The sequence below is a fragment of the Salmo salar genome, chromosome 15, assembly GCF_965601325.2.
Source record: "Salmo salar chromosome 15, fSalSal1, whole genome shotgun sequence".
Classification (NCBI taxonomy): Eukaryota; Metazoa; Chordata; class Actinopteri; order Salmoniformes; family Salmonidae; genus Salmo; species Salmo salar.
This window is the reverse complement of record NC_138305.1, coordinates 79,651,173-79,668,668: the sequence shown is the minus strand read 5'-3', so window position 1 is coordinate 79,668,668 and position 17,496 is coordinate 79,651,173. Positions and strand designations below refer to the sequence as shown.

Below are 17,496 nucleotides of genomic sequence, written 5' to 3'. Positions count from 1 at the left end.
TATCATCTATGCATAGTCACTTGAATAACTCTACCTACATGTACATATTACCTCAACTAACCGGTGCCCCCGCACATTGACTCTGTACCGGTACCCCCCTGTATATAGTCTCGCTATTGTTATTTTACTGCTGCTCTTTAATTACTTGTTACTTTTATTTCTTATTCTTATTGGTATTTTTTTTTAACTGCATTGTTGGTTAGGGGCTCATAAGTAAGCATTTCACTGTAAGGTCTACACCTGTTGTATTTGGTGCATGTGACTAATAACATTAGATTTGATTTGACTTGATGACAACTGATGATGACTACTAGCTAAGACTTTGAAAGTAAGATGTTGACATGATCAGTCCAATCAAAGCTACTGTAGATATAGATATAATGTGATTTGATGTCTTACTATCTGTGACCAATGACCTTGAGCCTTCTTGGATGGGCACTTCTAAAAAAACTCTATGGCAGAAGCCAAGGGGCTAACATTTGAGCTCTAACCTTAGAATTGGCGATGACGTACTATCCGATGAGTGACAGAAAACTGAGCCAATCAGGCGCAACACTCTGTATTTTCTGCTGGCTAGCCCCACCATCACAGACAGCACTGAGCTAGGCTAAAACCCCTGCATTTTGAAGCTGCCTCACTCAAGAAAGCAAAAAAGAGACCATGTTTGTATGTGGCTTTATTAATTCAATTACATTTTTTCTTATATTTTTAACATTGTTTGCAAACTGATATGGAGCAGTGGAATAGAGATACTAAGTGCAGGGATTTATTTAAAGTACAGAGGAAAGTCCGGGAGGATGGCAGGGAGGGACAGAAGAGAGGAGGCTATTTTTTACAAGATTAAGGGTGGGACACAGCCAGTTGAATAAGTCCTTAAATGTGATAGGAAAATATCCAACAGGAAAGTGTGATTCTTGCCAGGAAACAGAGACTGTTGAGCATGTATTGCTGCAGTGTGGGAAGTATCAGAGGGAAAGAGAGATGCTGAGATCTAGTATGAGGGAGAAGGGGATACAGGAAATTAGTTAAGAGTATATTGAGCAGTACGTTATTAGATATTGTCTCAAATATTTTATCTTTTTTAAGAGCAAAGGGGCTGGAAGGTCGACTTGAGTTTCTCCCTGACTCTGGCCCACACTCCAGTACAGTAGGTGGCGGTAATGCTCATTAACGTTGGATGTAAGTTGCGAATAAACCCCACCGAAGACGTACTTTTTCCGTAAACTACTCCCTCCGGTCTTTGTTCATCACATGACATTGTGGGAAGTGTGGTGCTGAAGAGACAACAGCGAAGATGGCGAGTGTGGGAATTGCTTATGTTGTCAATGCTGCTGCAGGGATGAAGAGACCCGCACACCCGAGGAACTGGTATGAGATAATTTGCATAATGTGTTGAAATGCCTCAATTTGCTCAATATTTTGTGCGAGATTTCCAAGAAAAACTAAGCCTGTGTCCTGACTTCTTCACCATGGCTGGAGAAAGCTAAATCCTCTTCTGTTGTGATGTTCTCATACACTAAACATTTATGCACGCATGACTTAGTCGCTTTGGATAATATATGCCATTTTTCTGTTAAAAATTGCATATATTATTATATAATAGAACTTTAGCTTGGTAGCTATATTGTATGATAGCTAGATAAATGAAGAAATATTGAGTTAGGCTATGTTTGCTATATAGTTGTCGGAATAGCAATAGGCTGAATAACTGTTTTGGGGAAATTTGTACTGAGTCAAACTAAACAACATGACAGCTAGCTAGCTGACAGTGGTTAGAAACAATGCTGATTAGTAGGCACTGGCACTACACTAGCTTGATGCTTGGCAAGCACGACCCATTCCATTTATCAAAAAACATTGCATGATCATGATGTTCATCGTTTAAGAGGCCCTTGTCAAACACCCAATTGGACAGTTTGACAAGGGGGCACTAGTTGTCTGAAGAAGTGTATGTTGAAAGAGAGTTAAAACATCTAGCTGTTAATTCCCCTCAAACTATTCACAGCCTTGCATGATGACTCAGGAAGAAATCTCAGCAACAGCTTGCTCTTTTGTTGGGGGTATTACTTATGTGGCATGTGGTACTATGTGCAGTAAGTGCCAGCTATCTTCTAATGAGGACTGGAAAGCAGTACTGCAATAACCTTATTTGTCAGACATAGTTCTGTGTTGTTGTTTTATTATTCATGCATAGGGCCTAATGTCAATGTCACATTCTTCAACCTTTTCAACATCATTTCCAGACTATTATTGGGGAAACTCAAGATGAGGACGATGAGATCCTTCCAAGGAAAGATTATGAGGTGAGAAAGTCACTTCGAAGCAGATGAACATCAAGATGTTGGCTTGACAGTGGAGTCGGCAAGAGCACAAACAGATCTGGAACCAGGCTAGTTCTGGACCACATATGTTGCCAGAGTACCATTGAAATCTGTCTTGTCAGATAAAGATACTAGAGAATCTATATAATTAAACACACTCTGACTCATCTCCAAATGGTTCTCTCTCTATCTTTTGGCAGAGCCTGGATTATGACAGGTGCATCAATGAACCATATGTTGAAGTTCTGGAGGGAATGAACACTAAGGTATACTAAGAAATTAACCGTTGTATTGTTTAAGTGATAAATACATGTTTTAAGTTAGATACAAAGTCGTTACTTAGTGATTAAAATGATTACTTTTTTTGCAGTTAATTTCCACAAACTGCATATTGCAATTGTGCTGAGTTGGTCTATATTTACATTTATTCTAACATTGGTACTCCTATCACATATTAGAATGCCCAAAAGTATGAAGCTGTGAGGTGGATGCTGGTGTTTGCAATTGGAGTTTCAGTAGGCCTGGTAAGTGCCATCATTTTCTATCCTGCATGTAGAATCAGACATGCTGATTTTTGGTTAGCTTACATACCAGTAAGCAAAAAACAATGACGCTCTGTACATTTTCTGGAAATAAGGTATGACGAAGGTATGGACGATGCCAAGTGCTACTGCCAAATGGCTGCATTCATTAGAAAATGCACATGAAACTCTTGACACTATTTTCCTTTCTTTCAGGTGGGCCTTTTCGTGGACTTCTTACTAAGCTCAAATTAAACTTGGTGGGAAAATGTATCTATTTTTGGAAGATGGAATATTTCACTCAAAAACTTCAATATTTCAAATGAATCAGGTCTTTCTGATATTGAACATGCATGACAGTAGTCATAATTCCCAAATCAACATATTAGTTAGTTGAGAGCAGTGAGGTGTGTGACAGACAGGGTTTTTCCTTAGCCAGTGTTTGCTAGCTGTGGAGGAGTGCAGTGAGAAAGGCTGCCTGACACTGTCGCTTTTCGAGCTGCTGGCCTTCAACATGACCTTCATCTTCATCGCCAGTGTGTTGGTCCTCATCGAGGTAAAGCCGATCTACACAAATACCTAACATGTTCTTTCATGCTATTGTTATGCTATTACAGTCGACTCCTGAAAAATGCAGTGGCTTGGGACTGTTGGGATGGCGTGCACTAAACCAAAGCATGCAGTTATCAGGAGCAATTAAAAAGGGACGACCAAACTATAGTGCACTTCAAAAAAGCTGGCACTTATCTGAAGTGCACTTATCAGTAGTCTGCCTGTACTGACCATACCCTCATTTTCAGAGGTAATGTGCATGCTCATAATCCCTCTGACAATACGCTTATTTTCAAAACTGCTGTTTTTTTTCTAACTGTGGGATAGTTCTTTACATTTTATTTGCTTGTCTAGTGGTAGCATATTAGAATTGTCCCAACTCCCACTGAAAGTCCCTGTCCTGTGTCATTTAGCCTGTAGCTGCAGGCTCGGGAATCCCCGAGATCAAGAGCTACCTGAACGGAGTAAAAATACCCAGAATAGTCCGACTACGTACTTTCCTCTGCAAGGCCATTGGAGTCCTCTTCACCGTAGCCGGAGGTACTACAACAGATGGAACTGGGTCGTATTCACTAGGCACCAAACGGACTGCAACAGACTATCTGAACTTGTCCAATAGAACGGTTATTATTTGTTTTCTGTTGCAAAACATTTTTCTACGGTGTGGACTAATGAATATGACCCTGACTTTCCAGATGCAAACATTATAGGATTAAACTAAAAGGAATCCAGTACCAATTCATCTGTTCCGCCTCTGACTACGTGTTTGATCCTTCAGGTCTGTTTGTGGGGAAGGAGGGTCCAATGATCCACAGCGCAGCCATCGTGGGAGCCGGCCTACCTCAGTTTCAGAGCATCACTTTCAAGAAGATCAACTTTGACTTCCCCTACTTCCGCAGTGACCGGTACAGGGACTCACTCTACTAGTGTAAAGTGCTAATAGTGCAGTAGTTCACCATTATAAGTTAAATGTCTGTGCTTAATCTTTATTACAGGGACAAGCGCGACTTTGTGTCGGGGGGGGCTGCGGCCGGGGTGGCTGCTGCGTTTGGGGCGCCTATAGGGGGCACCCTCTTCAGCCTGGAGGAAGGCTCCTCTTTCTGGAACCAGGCACTCACCTGAAAAGTGGTAGGTCGACGGACACACATACATACGTACACACACAGGCAATTTTTCTGTTAGTTGAAGTCATTGTAAGTCGGTTGCTCTGAGGTACCCCTCTTCCTGTGTCTCCCTCCCCTCAGCTCTTCTGCTCAATGTCGACTACATTAACCCTTAACTTCTTTCGCTATGGGATAAACTACAACAAATGGGCTTCATTCAAGCTACCCGGCCTGCTCAACTTTGGAGAATTCAAGGTACAAGCACTCATTCACATGCCCAGACATTGCTTGTTCATGTTTGAGGTGTGAGAGTATTATGTGGGTATTTTTGTAGATCCGCTATGAAACCAGCAGACAGAACTGGAGTCTATCAAATGACTTGCATAATTTCTTATCCCCCTTTACTGAACACAAACATAAACACAACATGTAAAGTGTTGGTCCCAGGTTTCATGGGCTGAAATAAAAGATCCCAGAAATGTTTCATTTGCACAAAAAGCTTGTTTTGCTAAAGTTGTGTACACATTGGTTTACATTCCTGTTAGTGGGAATTTTCCTTTGCAAAGATAATCAATCCACCTGACAAGTGTGGCATATCAAGAAGCTGATAAAAAAAAGCATCATCATTACATGGGTGCACCTTGTGCTGGGGACAATAAAAGGCCACTAAAAAATGTGCAGTTGTGTCACAACACAATGCCACAGATGTCTCAAGTTTTGAGGGAGCATGCAATTGACATGCTGACTGCAGGAATGTCCACCAGAGCTGTTGACAGAGAATTGCATGTTTATTTCTCTATCATAAGCTGCCTCCAACGTTGTTTTGGGCAGGGGTTCAGCCATGGGTGGGCCTGGGAGAGCATAGGCCAAGTGGGTGGACCTATGCTCTCCCAGGCCAACCCATGGCTGAACCCCTGCCGTCATGTGAAATCCATTGATTAGGGCCGAATGAATTTATTTCAGTTGACTGATTTCTTTATATGAACTGTAACTCAGTAAATTCTTAGAAATTGTTGCGTTATATATTTATATATACAGTGCATTTGTAAAGTATACAGACCCCTTCACTTTTTCCACATTTTGTTACATGACGGCCGTATTCTAAAATGGGTTAAATCGTTTTTTCCTTCAATCTACACACAATACCCCTGCCCCATAATAATTTGTGCCTTTTACTGAGGAGTGGCTTCCGTCTGGCCACTCTACCATTATAGACCTGATTTGTGGAGTGCTGCAGAGATGGTTTTCTTTCTGGAAGGTTCTCCTATCTCCAGAGTAACTCTGGAGCTCTGTCAGAGTGACCATTGGGTTCTTAGTCACCTCTCTGACCAAGGCCCTTCTCCCCTGATTGCTCAGTTTGGCCGGGGCGGCCAGCTCTAGGAAGAGTCTTGGCGGTTCCAAACTTCTTCCATTTAAGAACGATGGAGGCCACTGTGTTCTTGGGGATCTTCAATGCTGCAGAATTGTTTTGGTACCCTTCCCCAAATCTGTGCCTCGACGCAATCCTGTCTCGGAACTCTACGGACAATTCCTTAGTCCTCATGGCTTGGTTTTTGCTCTGACATGCACTGTCAGCTGTGGGACCTTAAACAGGCTTGTGCCTTTCTGAATCATGTCCAATCAATTGAATTTAGCACAGGTGGACTCCATTGAAGTTGCAGAAACATCTCAAGGATGATCAATGGAAACAGGATGCACCTGAGCTCAATTTCAAGTTTCACAGGAAGTAGTCTGAATACTTACATAAATGAGGTGTTTTTATTTTTTTTATACATTTTCAAAAAATTCAAAAAACCTGTTTTTGCTTTGTCATTATGGGGTATTGTGTGTGTATATTGATGGTGAAAAAAAATCTCAATCCATTTTGGAATAAGCCTACCGTAACAGAAAAGGGGTCTGAACACTTTCCAAATATACTGTATATAAGTTGACACCTCATTCAAGGATTTCTTTATTTTTACTATTTTCTACTTTGTAGAATAATAGTGAAGACAAACTATGAAAGGAAGACCCAGAGTTATCTCTGCTGCAGAGGATAAGTTAGAGTTACCAGCCTCAGAAATTGCAGCCCAAATAAATACTTCATAGAGTTCAAGTAACAGACACATCTCAACAACTGTTTAGAGGAGACTGTGTGAATCAGGCCTTCATGGTCCAATTGCTGCAAAGAAACCACTAAAAGTCACCAATAACAAGAAGAGACTTGCTTGGGCCAAGAAACACGAGCATCATGAATCATGGAGGAGGTGTTGTGATGGTGTGGGGGGGTGCTTTGCTGGTGACACTGTTGGTGATTTATTTAGAATTCAAGGCACACTTAACCAGCATGGCTACCACAGCATTCTGCAGCGATACGCCATCCCATCTGGTTTGCACTTAGTTGGACTATCATTTGTTTTTCAACAGGACAATGACCCAAAACACACCTCCAGGCTGTGAAGGGCTATTTGACCAAGGAGAGTGATGGAGTGCTGCATCCGATGACCTGGCCTCCACAATCACCCAACCTAAACCCAATTGAGATGTTTTGGGATGAGTTGGACTGCAGAATGAAGGACAAGCAGCCACCAAGTGCTCAGCATCCTTCAAGACTTGGAAAAGCATTCCAGGTGAAGCTGGTTGAGAATGCCAAGAGTGTGTAAAGCTGTCATCAAGGCAAAGGGTGGCTACTTTTAAAGAATTTCACATTTATTTGTTTAACACTTTTTTTGCTTACTACATGATTCCATATGTGTTATTTCATAGTTTTGATGTCTTCACTGTTATTTTACAATGTAGAAAATAGTACAAATAAAGAAAAACCCTTGAATGAGTAGATGTGTCCAAACCCGTGACTGGTACTGTGTGTGTAATACACACTAGTTGGAAGACTTGGTGGGAAACGTTACAATTCAAAATACTGTATACTATACAGATAACTGTCAAAATAATGAAAACACTATTGTAAATGAGGGATATATATTGAAAGTAGGTGCTTCCACACAGGTGCATCCCATCATTTGCTTAGGTTTCATTTATAAAACTGCTGGGCAGGCTATTATTTTGTCTATTATACTGAACAAAAACACAAATGCAACAATTTCAAAGATTTTAATGAGTTACAGTTCATATAAGGAAATAAGTCAATGGACATGGAGCAATGCATGATCATGCTGAAACATGAGGTGATGGCGGCGGATGAATGGCATGACAATTGGCCTCAGGATCTCTTCACAGTATCTCTATTGTGTTTGTTGTCCGTAGCTTATGCCTGCCCATACCATAACCCCACCGCCACCATGGGGCACTCTGTTCACAATGTTGACATTACAAACCACTCACCCACACAACACCATACACGTTACGTTGTCTGCAGTTGTGAGGCCAGTTGGACGTACTGCCAAATTCTCTAAAATAATGTTGGAGGCGGCTTATGGTAGAGAAATAAATATGAATTTCTCTGGCAACAGCTCTGGTGGACATTCCTGCAGTCAGTATGCCAATTGCACACTCCCTCAAAATTTGAGACATCTGTGGCATTGTGTTGAGTGACAACTGCACATTTTAGAGTTGCCTTTTGTCCCTAGCACAAGGTGCACCTGTGTAATGATCATGCTGTTTAATCAGCTTCTTGATATGCCACACCTGTCAGATGGATGGATTATCTTGGCAAAGAAGAAATGCTCACTAACAGGGATGTAAACACATATTTCAGCTCATGAAACATGGGACCAACACTTTACATTTTGCGTTTATATTTTTGTTCAGGTTATTTTGGCTACCATGGCTATGCCCCCATAGGTGGACAATACCCCTATCCACAGGGCATGAGTGGTTTGATGAGCATGAAAACGATGTGAACCATATGCCATGGCCATCTCAGTCACCAGATCTCAGCCCAGATGAACACTTCTGCAGCGACGCCTGAAACAGCGTTTTCCACCACCATCATTAAAACAACAAATTATGGAATGTCTCGTGGAAGAATGATGTCGCGTCCCTCCAATGGAGTTCCAGACGCTTGTAGAATCTATGACAAGGTGCATTGAAGCTGGTCTGGCTCGTGGTGGCCCAATGCCCTATTAAGACACTATGTTGGTGTTTCCTTTTATTTTTGTAGTTACCATTATGTATATAACGTTTGTTTCCTAATCACACTGGACTTAAAGTGTATCGTCCAATCAACTAATCACTCCAATCTTAATTCCATGTCCACAGACTAACATATCTTTCCCAGTACACTACCATGATATTATTTCTCCCAGGACACTACCATTTTACTATTTTATTTTGCATTACATCCTTATACACCGTGTGCCAAAACATTAGGAACACCTGCTCTTTCCATGACATAGACTGACCAGGGGAAAGCTATGATCCCTTATTGATGTCACTTGTTAAGTCCACTTCAATCAGTGTAGATCAGGGGTCTCCAACCTTTTCTAGCATGAGAGCTACTGTAACACCATGCCCAAACTGGACGCGCAAATTGATTCTGGCCCCCCACACTAAACGCGATCACAACACGCAGGCTGAAATATCAAAACAAACTTTGAATTAATTTTATTAATTAATTTATTAACCAGACTTGTGGAGGTCTACAATTGTTGTTTTGAGGTCTTGGCTGTAAACTGTCGTGATTTGCATTTACCCTTCACTACAACACTGTCAAATTGATTGGATACGGGAGCTTTATGTTTATGACAGTTTGTGATGGAAAGCATGAAAAAAAATGCATGTAGCGTACTTTCAGAATTGCTTGGCGAGCTACTCATAGGTAGGCTGTGCGCTACTGGTAACTCGCAAACTACCTTTTGGAGACCTCTCGTGTAGATGAAGGGGAGGAGACAGGTTAAAGAAGGATGTTTAAGCCTTGAGACAATTGTATTGTGTATGTGTACCATTCAGAGGGTGAATGGGCAAGACAAAATATTTAAGTGCCTTTGAACGGGGTATGGTAGTAGGTGTCAGGTGCACTGGAGTGTGTTAAAATTTGCAACACTACTGGGCTGTTCACACTTAGCAGTTTCCTGTGTGTATCAACAATGGTCCACCACCCAAAAGACATCAAGCCAACTTGACACAACTGTGGGAAGTATTGGAGTCAACATGGGCCAGCATCCCTGTGGAATGCTTTCGACACCTTGTAGAGTCCATGCCCCAAAGAATTGAGGCTTTTCTGAGGGTAAAAGAGGGTGCAACTCAATATTAGGAAGGTGTTCCTTATGTTTGGTACTTTGCTGTGATGTCTGTGATATTTTACATAGTGTATTTTACTGTGATGTCTTGTGAGGGTCTTGAACCTCTATTTGTACCAATTCTATCAAGATTGCCCTAAAAATAAATTATTTACCTAAGTGTATAATCATATTTCCCATTGATTGATTGGGCTTTTTCAGATCTAACAGTACTGTTTGTAGGTCCATCTGAACACAGACATTATGACTTAACAACCACTGCTGGACCTGGCTCCAAAAGCGAGCCAGCGAAGGACAGTAACAAAACATATGATCTATTGGTTATGTTTCCTCGTGGCAGTCTGCACCGGTCTAACTCTTCAATAGTTGTGAAACCTCGCAACCTTTTTTGCGATTTTCTAGTAGTCGTTTTAAGCCTGGCATAGTTTTTCATTGGAGGCAGATGTAACAGTGTTGCTTCCGTCCCTCTCCTCGCCCCTACCTGGGCTCGAACCAGGGACCTCAAAAACTGCATCCCACGAAGCATCGTTTCCTATCGCTCCACAAAAGCAGTAGTCCTTGCCGAGCAAGGGAAACAACTACCTCAAGGTCTCAGAGCGAGTGACGTCACCGTTTTGAAACGCTATTTGCGCGCACCCCTCTAACTAGCTAGCCATTTCACATCGGTTACACTCACCCCCCTTTTGACCTCCTCCTTTTCTGCAGCAACCAGTGATCCAGGTCACAGCACCAATGTAACAGTGTTGCTTCCGTCCCTCTCCTCACCCCAACCTTGGCTCGAACCAGGGACCCTCTGCACACATCGACAACAGTCACCCTCGAAGATCGTTACCTATCATTCCACAAAATCTGTGGCCCTTGCCGAGCAAGGGAAACAACTACTTCAAGGTCTCAGAGCAAGTGACGTCACCGATTGAAACGCTATTAGCGCACACCCCGTTAACTAGCTAGCCATTTCACACCGGTTACACAGACAAATCAATTCATTCCTTTCTCTTTTGAGTAATTGTCTCTTCCATTTTTGTGGCAGAGCTGCGATGTGGGTACAGTGTTTTGTATGTGGGTCTGTGTGTGCATATGATGATAAAGTGGCTTGAGTTCTACACCTCCATGTATGTCTATCCCTCTCCCACAGTGTTCAGATGGGGATAATAAGTACCACCTGTGGACGGTGGTGGACCTGGCCTTCTTTGTCCTGATGGGGGTGGTGGGAGGGCTGCTGGGGGCCATCTTCAACTACATCAACAAGAGGCTGGACAAGTACCGCATGAGACATGTCCACCCCAAGGCCAAGTTTGTCAGGTACTGCTGGGAAACATACCGTAACATACAAAAAGCATGAACACACACCATTTATGCTCTCCTATGTCGTTGTAGTGTTAGTTGCTGCAGTTGTTGAAAATATTTGTTTAATATATGAAACGTATATCTGTAATGTAGTCTTCTACTTTTAGCCTAATTATCAAATAGTTTCAATCAATCAACATTCCCATCTGAAAGGCATTCGTCTGAGTGGAAAGGCATTTGTCTCAAAAAGGTTGTCATATATCTTTCATCTCTTATTCTTCCTCTACTCCCTCTCTAGGGTCCTGGAGAGCCTGCTGGTCACCATGGTGACGACGGTGGTGATATTCGTGGTGTCCATAACGTTGGGCGAATGTCGCGACTTGGCCTCCCCCACAACCAACAACAACAGTACAGCGCCGGTACGTTTGGTAGAGCTGAACTTCATTAAAAAAAAAGAAAGTGAAGCATATAAAAGCATATAAAAAAGCAAGTTATGAACAACCATAAAACAATGTTATAATCATCCTGAAACGAGCACTGAAAGCATATTGGAACACAGCATGATCATAAAACAACCTATAATCAAACAAAAGCCATCTTTAAAAAGTTTGTCTTGTGTGTTTTCTATTGTCTCTCTGACATCTTTCAGCAGACTAGTCGCCTGTGTTGAATGACTTGAAATGTCATTGATCCCAACCCTGCTAACAAGGGGGGCGGTTCAGGAGGGTGCATTGTTTAAAACCAATATAATTGTCTGTCATGTAGAATAGAGAATCCAGTCAGCTCGGCTCATTCCATTTCTATCTGCAACGTCTGTCACGATTGTCGTAAGAACTGGACCAAGGTGCAGCGTACGTAGCGTTTCACATCTTTATTATAAAGTGAAACTTAAGCAAATACAAAACAATAAACGAACAAATGAAACATGAAGCAAGTGAAGTGCTCACAGGCAACTACACAAAACCAAAACAAGATCCCACAAAAGACAGTGGGGAAATGGCTGCCTAAATATGATCCCCAATCAGAGACAACTATAAACGGCTGCCTCTGATTGGGAACCATACCAGGCCAACATAGAAATAAAACAACCTAGATTACCCACCCTAGTCATACCCCGACCTAACCAACATAGAGAATAAAAGGCTCTCTATGGTCAGGGCGTGACAACATCACTGAACATACCCCAGTTTCAACATTTCTCTTAATTGAACATACCCCAGTTTCAACATTTCTCTTAATTGAACATACCCCAGTTTCAACATTTCTCTTAATTGAACATACCCCAGTTTCAACATTTCTCTTAATTGAACATACCCCAGTTTCAACATTTCTCTTAATTGAACATACCCCAGTTTCAACATTTCTCTTAATTAAACATACCCCAGTACCACTGCTGTTGGTTGAGCTGTGTAGCAACTTGCTTAGTGTAAATGAACCAATTCATCTGACAGAACACACTCCCACTCCAGTATTACACAGTCACTGTGTTAATATTTCACTTTTCAATGCTTTGGCTGTGATCTTTGATCTCTCCAGGCCTCTAGTCTAGTGCACACTCAGGTCCTTCAGAAGTGGAATTTTGTATTTTTAATGGCTCCCACACTGTACAGACATTTTGCGGTGCATACATGTAAAAATAGATAGAAACATACTCCCATTCAATGGCTTTTAGCCATGAAGACCTAAGGATGGAAATGTGTCTTAATAACTCACACTTATGAGTTTAGGGGTAAATACCAATTTAAACTGAAGTTAGGATTAACCTTCTGTTAGACTAGAGTCTTTTCTTTTTCACATGTCTCCTGTACGTGCAGCTTGATCTGTAATTATAATGACCGTGTCAGGTCATTTTTGTAATCTGGATATGGTGTTTTTTTTAGGTGTCACTCAACGAAGACGTCATCAACTCCACCATCCGCCAGTTCTTCTGTCCCAACAAGACGTACAACAACATGGCCACTCTGTTCTTCAACTCTCAGGAGGTGGCCATCCACCAACTTTTCCACCAGGACGGTGAGACAGGACCTGACCTAGGATCAGTTTGACATTTTAGATCAGGGTTTCCCAATAGGCGGCCCGCGGGCCAAATTCGTCCCATCGCTGAATGTAATTGGGGACCTCTGTTTTAGGCCATAATGAATGAGATTATGGACAGGCTCCCATCTGATCTGAAGGGCAAAACTTATCCCACTTCTGTACTAAACAGCATGCTCAATGAAGGATCTCCATGTAAAAGTACTTCTTAGTTCCAGGACCAGGCTTAATCTGTGTTTTCTTTGAACAGGGCTGTCTCTATTGGGTGCGTGTGCGTGCGTTACATTGATTATCTAACATTTTCATCATCTAACATTTTAATGTGGCATTAAGACAACCAGTTATGTTGTTTTCATCTGATTGTAAAACAACTCCCTTCAAAAAGTACGCTACCTGTGCATGTTCGTCCACTCCAAAATAATTCCAGTGTCCAAACTGTGCACTGCATGTACACTCTGATGAATGGAAATAGATATCTGTTTATAAAAAAAACAAAGTGGGCCTAATGCCATTGATTAGGCCTCCATTGATTAGGCCGCCATTGATTAGGCCGCATTTGATTAGGCCTACATTAATTGATGCGTCTTGTTGACAAATTGACCTTTTTTGTAGCCTGAAAAGTCAGGACACCTGAAATGGGGCTGAAACTGGGATGGTCACCCTAACACACTCACGGTCAATTTACTAGACTAGGCTACAATGTGAATTACCATGAACTTCAAATAGACCTACCAGTAGCCAGTGATGTAGTAGTAAAAAAAAACACTAGGTGGGTAAACTCTGATTGCGGTGAAAAAAGTAACTCTCCCTATACTTTCAATGCATATTTCAGAAAAAGGTGGTTAACCTGCGTTTACCCACCACCAGACCTACAGTGCCGGTAGCCTACCCTCTCAGCCAAGGCAAATTTTACACACATGAGCACACGCAGAACAGGTAACCTACATTAAATTTAATAGACCTACATGAGATTAATCAAAACATGTGTACACCCTATCATGAGTTGTCCATAATTCATGAGTTGAATGCTTGGAATCTTCACATATGTGACGTAAAACACTACCTTTCCTGACAGTAATGACTGTAACAATTGAAATAGAACATTGAACTTAAACCCTGTGTGAATCCTGGATCTTGGAGTGTGTGTGTGTGTGTGTGTGTGTGTGTGTGTGTGTGTGTGCGTGCGCGTGCACGGGAGCTTAGCGGTTAGAGCATTGTGCCTGTAACCGAAAGGTCACTAGTTTGAATCCCCGAGCCGACAAGGTGAAAAATATGTCAATGTGTCCACGAGCAAGGCACTTAACCCTAATTGCTCCAGGGTCGCTGTTGATAATGGCTGACCCTGGCCATGACCCCACTGCCCTAGGGTGTCTCGGGGAGAGTTGGGATATGCATAAAACACATTTCCATGTCACAAATGTATATGATACACACTTGTACATGTGTGAAAAAGGACAAATATAAGCATCCACCTAATTATTTTAAATATTTTCTATGCGCACGTGTGTAACCCTACCCTCCCCCCTCTCAGAAACTGAGCATGCTGACACGGGCAGGGGAACAGCGGCGGCGCTGCCAGTCCATGAAGTCGTATCCGTCCAGCGAGCTGCGCAAAGTGTGTGACAACCAAGCAGTGGCTGTGGTGCCTGCTGCGGAGGAGGGCCAGGACATGCTGCAGCAGATGCTGGAGAGGAGGTGAGACCCACATACACTCATACACACCCGTACACACACACACACACACCTTAATTCTCACAATTGGTCTTTTGACCAATCACATCAGATCTTTTTCAGAGCTGATGTAATTGGAACAAAATACCAATTAGTGAAAAAAAGATCAGAATTGGTCTGCCTGTGTAAACGCAGCCTTTGGAAACATATGGAGGCCTATTACAACCATCGATGGTGACCAGATTATCGGCAGCTGATCTCTCGTGATAAATTTACCGCCACAGCTAATCTCAATTGCAACCATTTTTGGTCACCTCATTACCACTCCTTATTTTATTTGTTTCCAGTTTATGCGGTCCATTAAAGTCGCAGTTGCTTTTGGGGCGACCAGGCCAAATTCACGTAGAAATGTGAGTTATAGATTGAAAGCAAGTCTGAGAAGCAGTTTATCTGTTCTATGTGCTCTATTTATATTCATACTTTGAAATATATATATATATATATATATATATATTCATACTTTGAAATATATATATATATATATATAACACACATACATATATACATACACATATAAACACATATATACACACACATACATATATATATATATACACACATATATATACATACACATATATACACACATACATATATATATATACATACACATATACACATACATATATATATATATATATATATATACATACACATATACACATACATATATATATATATACATACATACATACATACATACATACATACATACATACATACATACATACATACATACACACACACATATATATATATATACACACACACACACACATATACACACATACATACACACACACACACACACACACACACATATATACATATATACACACATACATATACACACACACACACACACACACACACACACACACACACACACACACACACACACACACACACACACACACACACACACACACACACACACATATACACACATACACACACACACACACATATATACACACATACATATATACACACACACACACACACACACACACACACACACACACACAAACACACACACACACACTTGAAGTCGGAAGTTTACATACACCTTAGCCAAATACATTTAAACTCAGTTTTTCACAATTCCTGACATTTAATCCTAGTAAAAATTCCCTGACTTAGGTCAGTTAGGATCACCACTTTGTTTTAAGAATGTGAAATGTCAGAATAATAGTAGAGGGAGATTCATTTCAGCTTTTATTTCTTTCATCAAATTCCCAGTGGGTCAGAAGTTTACATACACTCAATTAGTATTTGGTAGCATTGCCTTCAAATTGTTTAACTTGGGTCAAACATTTCAGGTAGCCTTCCACAAGCTTCCCACAATAAGTTGGATGAATTTTGGCCCATTCCTCCTGACAGAGCTGGTGTAACTGAGTCAGGTTTGAAGGCCTCCTTGCTCACACACGCTTTTTCAATTCTGCCCATACATTTTCTATTGGTTCAACGAGTTCTATTGTTTCAATTGAGGTCAGGGCGTTGTGATGGCCACTCCAATACCTTGACTTTGTTGTCCTTAAGCCATTTTGCCACAACTTTGGAAGTATGCTTGGGGTCATTGTCCATTTGGAAGACCCATTTGCGACCAAGCTTTAACTTCCTGACTGATGTCTTGAGATGTTCCTTCAATATATCCACGTAATTTTCCTTTTTCATGATGCCATCTATTTTGTGATGTGCACCAGCCCCTCCTGCAGCAAAGCACCCCCACAAGATGATGCTGCCGCCCCCGTGCTTCACGGTTGGAATGGTGTTCTTTGACTTGCAAGCCTCCCCCTTTTTCCTCCAAACATAACGATGGTCTTTATGGCCATTATGGCCGTTTTTGTTTCATCAGAGGACATTTCTCCAAAAAGTACGATTTTTGTTCCCATGTGCAGTTGCAAACCGTAGTCTGGCTTTTTTATGGCGGTTTTGGAGCAGTAGCTTCTTCCTTGCTGAGCGGCCATTCAGGTTATGTCGATATAGGACTCGTTTTACTGTGGATAAATATACCTTTGTACCTGTTTCCTCCAGCATCTTCACAAGGTCCTTTGCTGTTGTTCTGGGATTGATTTGCATTTTTCGCACCAAAGTACGTTCATCTCTAGGAGACAGAACGTGTCTCCTTCCTGAGCGGTATGACGGCTGCATGGTCCCATGGTGTTTATACTTGCGTACTATTGTTTGTACAGATGAACGTGGTACCTTCAGGCATTTGGAAATTGCTCCCAAGGATGAACCAGACTTGTGGAGGTCTACAATTTTTGTTCTGAGGTCTTGGCTGATTTCTTTAGATTTTCCATTGATGTCAAGCAAAGAGGCACTGAGTTTGAAGGTAGGCCTTGAAATACATCCACAGGTACACCTCCAATTGACTCAAATTATGTCAATTAGCCTTTCAGAAGCTTCTAAAGCCAGACATAATTTTCTGGAATTTTCCAAGCTGTTTAAAGGCACAGTCAACTTAGTGTATGTAAACTTCTGACCCACTGGAATTGTGATACAGTGAATTATAAGTGAAATAATCTGTCTGTAAACAATTGTTGGGATAATTACTTGTGTCATGCACAAAGTAGATGTCCTAACCAACTTGCAAAAACTACAGTTTGTTAACAAGAAATGTGTGGAGTGGTTGAAAAACGAGTTCTAATGACTCCAACCTAAGTGTATGTAAACTTCCAACTTCAACTGATATACACTGCTCAAAAAAATAAAGGGAACACTTAAACAAAACAATGTAACTCCAAGTCAATCACACTTCTGTGAA

General features: G+C 41.4%; 1 pseudogene across 1 annotated transcript in view; it reads left to right on the top strand.

The window, feature by feature from the left end:
• The first annotated feature begins 504 nt into the window (after positions 1-504).
• Positions 505-17,496, top strand: part of LOC106572288 (H(+)/Cl(-) exchange transporter 6-like) — a 63,455-nt pseudogene continuing 46,463 nt past the window's right edge. Inside the window, exons 1-15 of the transcript XR_014380541.1 lie at positions 505-509; positions 1,281-1,368; positions 2,244-2,303; positions 2,522-2,587; positions 2,780-2,845; positions 3,059-3,112; positions 3,292-3,398; positions 3,808-3,934; positions 4,173-4,299; positions 4,390-4,522; positions 4,639-4,752; positions 10,810-10,976; positions 11,260-11,380; positions 12,842-12,974; positions 14,527-14,690. The product of XR_014380541.1 is annotated as a H(+)/Cl(-) exchange transporter 6-like (transcript). The remainder of the gene's footprint in view (positions 510-1,280; positions 1,369-2,243; positions 2,304-2,521; positions 2,588-2,779; positions 2,846-3,058; positions 3,113-3,291; positions 3,399-3,807; positions 3,935-4,172; positions 4,300-4,389; positions 4,523-4,638; positions 4,753-10,809; positions 10,977-11,259; positions 11,381-12,841; positions 12,975-14,526; positions 14,691-17,496) is intronic.